This window comes from Manduca sexta, unplaced genomic scaffold (genome assembly GCF_014839805.1).
Source record: "Manduca sexta isolate Smith_Timp_Sample1 unplaced genomic scaffold, JHU_Msex_v1.0 HiC_scaffold_3019, whole genome shotgun sequence".
NCBI lineage: Eukaryota > Metazoa > Arthropoda > Insecta > Lepidoptera > Sphingidae > Manduca > Manduca sexta.
In genome coordinates, this window is record NW_023594042.1 from 1 (window position 1) to 7,561 (window position 7,561).

At 36.0% G+C, this 7,561-nt stretch overlaps 1 pseudogene; it reads right to left on the reverse strand.

Annotated features, from left to right (window-relative positions):
- Nucleotides 1–1,298: 1,298 nt before the first annotated feature.
- Nucleotides 1,299–7,234, reverse strand: LOC115440297 (annotated as a pseudogene).
- Between the last annotated feature and the right edge of the window lie 327 nt (nt 7,235–7,561).

Below are 7,561 nucleotides of genomic sequence, written 5' to 3' on the forward strand. Positions count from 1 at the left end.
AGAGTTTTAATTTTAAAATTTTGGTTGAACTCTTACGTCGCCAAAAATGGTAAGTTTTAAGAATGTTGATCGACTTTTCTAATTCAGAACCAAATTTAATTTAATTTAACATTACCTATATCCTGATTATCATTTTGATTGCATTTTCGTTGTTAATTTTTATTTTTTTCATTATCTTTGCATTTTAGGACTTAACACTCATATGACACCAAGAGAAATATACAAGAGTGTACACATAGAGATAACTATTTACAAAAACAATATATATCAATCTACAGATATGAATGGACAAATATATCCCAAACCTTACTTTAACAGATTCATATGTGACCTGTGTCTAAATTCTAAACCAGAGAGAGACACTGTACAGAATAGAAATACAAAAACATGTCCAATTTGTCAAAGAAATATAACTGCGCATAAAAACGATATTGCAGAAAATAAAGAATTTAGGGTAAAAAAAAGCAATTCGAAAGAAGTCCAAACACAATCAGATACAAATCCAAATTTTGATTTGTTAGATGAAGTATTAAAAGCTTTTAAAAGTAAAAAAGAAATAGATGTGAAAACTAAACTTTCCAAAGATGTGGAGACATCCACAGACGATTTAAACGGCAAAGCAAAACTAACGTGCAGTAAAGTATTTTTGTACTCAATTGGTGACAATAAAACCGATTATAAAGTATGTACTGTAGTTAATAGCTACCCATCTGAAGGAAAAAATCCATTGAATTAATCAAACATAAATCATCCTCCATACCTCAAATGAAAATGGATGAATTGAAACATGCATTAAGAGAGAAGACAAAATCCAAAGACGCAATAGAAGAAGTAAATAGAATGTTTGCTACCGTAAGAAAATATGATTTAGAAAACTCGAATGATAATAACAGACCCATGATCAGGCATGGACCTCGAGTGTTACCAGTCGTTAAAACTAAGCCGATAGTGGAGTGCAAGTATTGCCAAGTTAATTGCATGTCAAGCGGTGATTCGGCAAATGAGTGTTACCATAGAAAAAATGAGAATAAATGCGAGAAATGCGTTTATATGCTGTGTTGCCACTACAAAAATAACATGAAACTGATGCAAAATGATGTGGTACTGTGTGAAAATTGTAGAGAAAAACACTCTTGTGAAAAATGCATCGATTATAATAATTGGGAGGAAGCTAACTAATTTATTTTTGTATGTTTTTATTTTATTTCCTTTTACAATAAATATTTTATTGATTTGTTGTTTTTGAAAATCTGATTTTTTTCCTAAATCACAAGTCATTTTATCAATGGAATAAGAAATAAAGAAATAATACAATTTATTAGTAAAACGTCTTAGAACATTTAAAAGTAAAAGCTCTCCGAAGATAATTTAGTCTTGTCTCCCCTGTTGTGTTTGGCTTTGTTTCTCTCTAATCTCTCGCTGTGCGCCTTTTCCCAGTCACGTGGTGTACCCCTACTGAAAAAAAAATCTATCATAAAATGATGTATCATGTATGTCGTTCCTAAAGGTGCATGTAATGCAGCTCAAATATAAAATTGATCAAGACGGTGATACTCTCTAGACTACTTGTACGACTCAGCGGTTGTCATTCAATTAGATTTCACCAGCAATAGTTAATTAATAACTGCTACATCGTCTATTGCAGTACAGCTTTGAATATTAAAGATTGCCTTTGTCGTCGTCGCTGTCATTTCGAACGTCTTTTCTCTTGCCTAAGGACATGGCATAATAGGGCGCGTCCATATCTGACGAATGATTGTGTATGCACGCACTAGCGCGCGCCTTGTGCGAAACATCTAGTAAAGACGCACGCAAACAGTTCAATTTGTTACAATAATCTCATACAAGCAAATTGGACGCACCCAAAATTAATCTAACAATCTTTAACTTACTCTCCAAGCCCCAGTTCGAAAAGCGTTTCATTGCCGCTCAAACGCTCCCGAGCACTCTTAGCATCGATTTCTTTTTAACACTTTCGTCAACGCATTTGAAGAATCAGCAAACTTGCACATACAAGCGTTCAACGTCTGCATCTTCGCCAATAACTCTTCTTTACCACTATCCGTTGGCCCATCTATCAACTTCTCCAGTTCTTTGGAAATCATCCTGCAGTTATTTTTCAAATCTGGTATATCAGACCACGTTATGTCAGTATTGGTTATTGCATGTTTCATTATTTTGATCTTTGGCGTGATTGTTTCTACTATAAATTCTCCATCTTCTATTACATCATCAAGCGGCTTGTAGTACGGTTGTCGGACTCCGTAAACTGTCGGCAAGGGATCTTCGGAAAGACCATCTTTTGTTTTAGCCATCACGAGTTTAAGAAGGATGTCGAGACCGATTTTATGGTCGTTTAGGAGATGACGATCTAGGGCTGTTATTCTGAAAATAAAGACCATTTTATTCATCTAACATCATTAAGTAAATTTATGAGACATATTTTAATGTTTGTGAATTTATCGTTCGCTTTAACGGTGAAGGATAACGTCGTGAGGAAACCTGCACATCTGAGAAGTTCTCTATAGGAATTTCGAAGGTGTGTGAAGTCTACCAATCCGCACTAGGCCAGCGTGGTGGACTAAGGCCTAATCCCTCTCAGTAGTAGAGGAGGGCCGTGCACAGCAGTGGGCAAGTATATAATACAGGGCTGATATTATTATTTTAATGTTATTATTAATATTTGTATCAGTATTGTTTTCACAATTCGACATCTGCCTAACGCCCAATCTAAGCGATGATCTATTTGATGTTGTGTGTCCGCATCAAATTGACTACGTCACTCCATGTCACTTAAATATACTGACAGCCTTCAAAGAGCTTATATAAAAGTAAGGTTACAACAAATTGCGTACCTGTCCGCATCAAAAGAGCACAAGTGACATCCATACGTTTCTTTATGTAGCTCCTTTGGGCTTGACACGCCACTCGTTCGAGAAGAATCTGATTTGAAAGCTTTTGAAGTGCATTCGCTGGGAACTGACAGTTCCTGAAAGGAATAGAGTTTATTACAATCAATAATTATGCCTGGAACAATTGGTAAAGGCGAATTAGTGTTCCCTGAGACTCGCCATCACCCCTCGGCGTTTAAAAATGGGTAGTACTGCCGATCCTGGTTTGCAGGAGTTGTGTGGGCGGGATAGTCTCTGTCGCACAATCTTCTTACGGAAATTGCTAAATAATCAATTTACCAATTTTTATAAACATGAACGAATCTTGGTAAGACTAGAAACGGACGTTTTCTTAAATCTTAAACTTATATTAAACAGTTTCATGTTGAGCTTTATAAGGCATTTATACTTGACACTCAATCTTAATTTTCAATCTGATCCCGAGAATAAACCAAAATAATTCATTTGAAAGTATTACAATAAAGCTTTAGTCTGATATTTCAGTTTTTGTCTTAGATCGAAAATAACTATTGGAAGTGTTTATTTAAATGAATGGTAAGCCGCCAATACGATATTCAAGCAAAATACTGTATAACAGCATTTTCAACTAAGATCACATATAATAAAAAAGAGCATAAAATACGTTTATATCAGTGGAGATGCTTCCACTCTCCTCTGGATGCGCGAACAACGTCCGACTGCGAGCAATCCGGGCACGAAGCTTGTCGAACAGCCGGATTGCAGACGAAGTCCGGGACACTGAAAAACAATTGTTTTTGCAGGAAGACTAAAAATCAAAAAAATAGAAAGCTTGGCAACATATATAAAAACATCAGACAGTGGTATCACGTATAAGACGCCTTAAGACTTTACCAATCTTACTTATAAAAATTTAGCAAAGCTTTGCTTAGTTAAAACACACATTTACTTGATCAGTGAAAATCAAAACCCGCCATCTTGCCTCTTAATAAGTTTTAAACTAACAAACCGGTGATGTTTTTGACAGCTATTTAAGCAATTCTTAACCACCTCTTAACGCTAAAACAAGTTTGTAAGCTAAGTACAATAGTGTAAGCAAAGTTAAGTAGGATTATATGCGTATATGCTTAGGGTCGTAGTAAAAGATATAATTAATTACGCTCTCAAGTGCTGTATCAGCTGAAACGCTGTCAAATTAAATTCAGTATTTTAAGATCGTCGCTTTAATAACAAATATCAACACCTCAAATATCTTAAGGCACAATATACAACGGATCTTTACAGCTAAGTTTCATCTATTAAACAACGCTGAGAACACGCTAAATTAAATAATTACATTGAATGTCTGCTTGAGATCTTACTCAAAGATGAGATCGATTTATGAATACGGCCCTAGGAGTCATAATGCCCATCAGTGGTGAAAGGTGAAATTTTCTGAAGAGGAATTCGACACAACAGATTGGTACAAATATGAACAAATACTGTCTGCCAATCGTTTTAACGCTAATAAGATTCTACATAAAGGGAGGCCGGTAGGAATGTGGTTATATGGATCCTTCGCTACTGATACCCAGTGATTACTCTGGCTGTCAGTGCAGACCCCAACAATGCTTGCTGTTTTCTGCTTGACTGCAGATATAAACAAATCATGGTACATAATTATAGCAATAATAATATGCAAATATGTAAAACACTCGCGTGTATTGTGGTGATAAAAATCAACACTTTAAATATCATGGTGATGTCTCACATTTTAGTCCTTTGCCCTCCTTGTTGTCTAAATACTGCGAGTTGAAGGCAGAGGCCCGTGGCACGGTGTGGGATTTATCCTGAAAAATCAGGAAAATTTGTAACCGTCACTATTCTCTCATAAATAAAGCATATACGAGGTGATAACATTGATTCGCAGAAAAATGACGTAACGGCAATTTTGCTATTGTGTTATCGCACGCCCGATGAGATTGGCGAACGCCACGAAATACACATTTCTACCCCCTGTATGTTTCCTAAAAATATCGAAAACTATTCCTCGTATCGTATGAATAATGAATAGCGATAATAACTTAATCATCTGATGCAATAGCTCAAATTAATTAAGGTCTTTTGCTTAAAAAGAATGTTGTCACGAGAAATCTGTCAAAACCACACTGTTACCTCAATCATATTGAACGCAATTACATACATTCTATCGTAGACTTATGTAAATAACTGATTACTGTAACCGCACGTTTACTTACTTACATACGTCGAATCTATCGGTGGATATGATGAGGAAATGGGTTTTGGGCTTCTTAAATGGGACTAAAATGACGTTTTTTACGCCAATACTTATGATCTAAATATAAAAACTTATAGAATTATGTCGCGTAAGTGTAACAATTATTTAAAGTTACGCACAGTATGCACAAGTTTGAAGCTTAGCGTAACAAAATATTTATAGTAGTGCACGGCAAGGTGAACTGCACCTGATGGTAAGAGGAATTGGGTCCAATGGAATGTCGACTGACAATAGATGATTACACCTCAGCAGTCGAAACATTTATGCCGGCCTGTCGGAACGCCACCTACTTACGTGGGTCACTACGGCGGGTTTTAACACCTTGTGTACGGTGGTCGCTATCCGGACGAATATAAAATATTTCTTACCACCAGCAATTATGTATGTCAATCCTGTCACTGCAGCTATTTATATTTTCACAATATTATGAACTGGATGAATCGTATGAATAGATCGGGTCTCTATAATCAGGGACTCGAAGCACAGATTGGCTTTTTAGCATTTTAAAAGTTTATATGTAGGTACTGACGCAATTAACCAACACAAGCCTCCTGTGGCGAAAAGTGAAATTTTCAGAAAGTAAAGTGGCGATAGCCCTAGTTGGTTGTGGGACGGACTGCCGAGACGAATGTCCGCAGGTTCAAATCCCAAGAGCATACACCTCTGACTTTTCTAAAAAATTATGTGTGTATTCTTTGTGAATTATTGCTTGCTTTAACGGTGAAGGAAAACATCGTGAGAAACCTGCATACCTGAGAAAATTCTCTATAGGATTTTTCGAGGGTGTGTGAAGTCTACCAATCCGCACTAGGCCAGCGTGGTGGACTAAGGCCTAATCCCTCTCAGTAGTAGAGGAGGCCCGTGCCCAACGGTGGGTCAGTATATAATACAGGGCTGATATTATTATTATTTAAACCGACACAACATATAGTTACTAATATGCATAAATGCTGTCTGCAAATCATTTTAATGATACTTAAGATTCTAAAAAAAATTACATAAAGGGAAGCCGACAAGCATCAGGTAATATGGACCCTTCACCACAGCAAGCCTCATTAAGTAAGCAAGGTACCGATACAAGCATGACATACAGAAACTTCAACAATCGATTCCAAACTCAATCTTCAATCCGAATCCGAGAATGAACCAATCAAAATAACGCATTTCAAAAATCTTCGTTCTGATTGGTCCATTCGAATTTATTTAAAATGGCGGTTATTTGCTATAGATGACAGTTACCGCCAATACGTTAGTCTTGAGTGGAGCCAGTACGTCGTCCACTTCTCCCATGTGGTGAAGCTGCCGGTGCATCATGAGGGCGCTCTCGAACTGCGACGTGAATGTACATTGCGAACAACTGGAAACAAATCATCTTGTTAATGTACTGGCAGTGCAGTTGCTCTGTGACCCGAAAAGTTTTATGTTTCATTACCAGTAAAAAAACTAAGATTTGTAAACACGCGAGTCGCGTTCCGAGATCGGCCTATTATATCCAAAAACTTCATGGACATGAGAATCTTTATTCGAATTTTACCTAATAAGGCAGAGTAACTAAAGCCCAGTTCCTAACAAGGCTCACCATCCATCGTTTTGTTATTTTTTTGTGTTGTAATGTTAAAATATATTAGGATTTCTTGTTAATTTTTTCATTATTATATTTTATAAAATTTAGTAAGTTGCAAGTATGTTGCAATTTAATAAAATGATTTTTTAAACTTCTTTTGACCTCCCGTTACCTTACTTTTAGATACCCAGAAACACGATTTCTAGTACTAAGTTAAGGAAGCAAGAATAGTCTACTTGTAAAAGTAATCCAAAAAGTAAGCAAAAAGCATTGATTGTATATAACAATAATAACAGCAGTTGAAATCATCGCAGCACTTCCTAAATGTGGTAATATCGCTTAGATAAATGTGCAAAACTAGGCTAACCGCCGCTGTTTCCATAAATGTTACACCACTTGATTCATTATGGACAAGACATGACAATTATACATACCTGTAAGACATAATTGTAAAGTTAAAAATAAAAATACATATATTAAAGTTGACTATTTTGACAGCTTCGAGACGAAGTTTATATTGTCGTTGGTTGTCAAACGGTTTGAGGAGGTGCAGTTTGATGTGGTGATCTCATTGGTGTAAATGAGGTTGCTGTGACCATGAGGTTTTGCTTTCGATTTCCAGGTACAGTCACATAAATAGATGAACAAATTCAAAACGTGTATAATTGTGTTTTAACAACATTTTTGTGTAAATAAAATTAAAATCGATTTACTTCACTCCAGAAAGAAGACAAATAATTTTAACGTGTATAGGCCATTTAAAACTTTCTATTTGATCGCTTACTTTTTTGCTGACTGTACAATAGTTAATTGTGACTTTTCGATTCGAATAAACACTAATCACTCTAG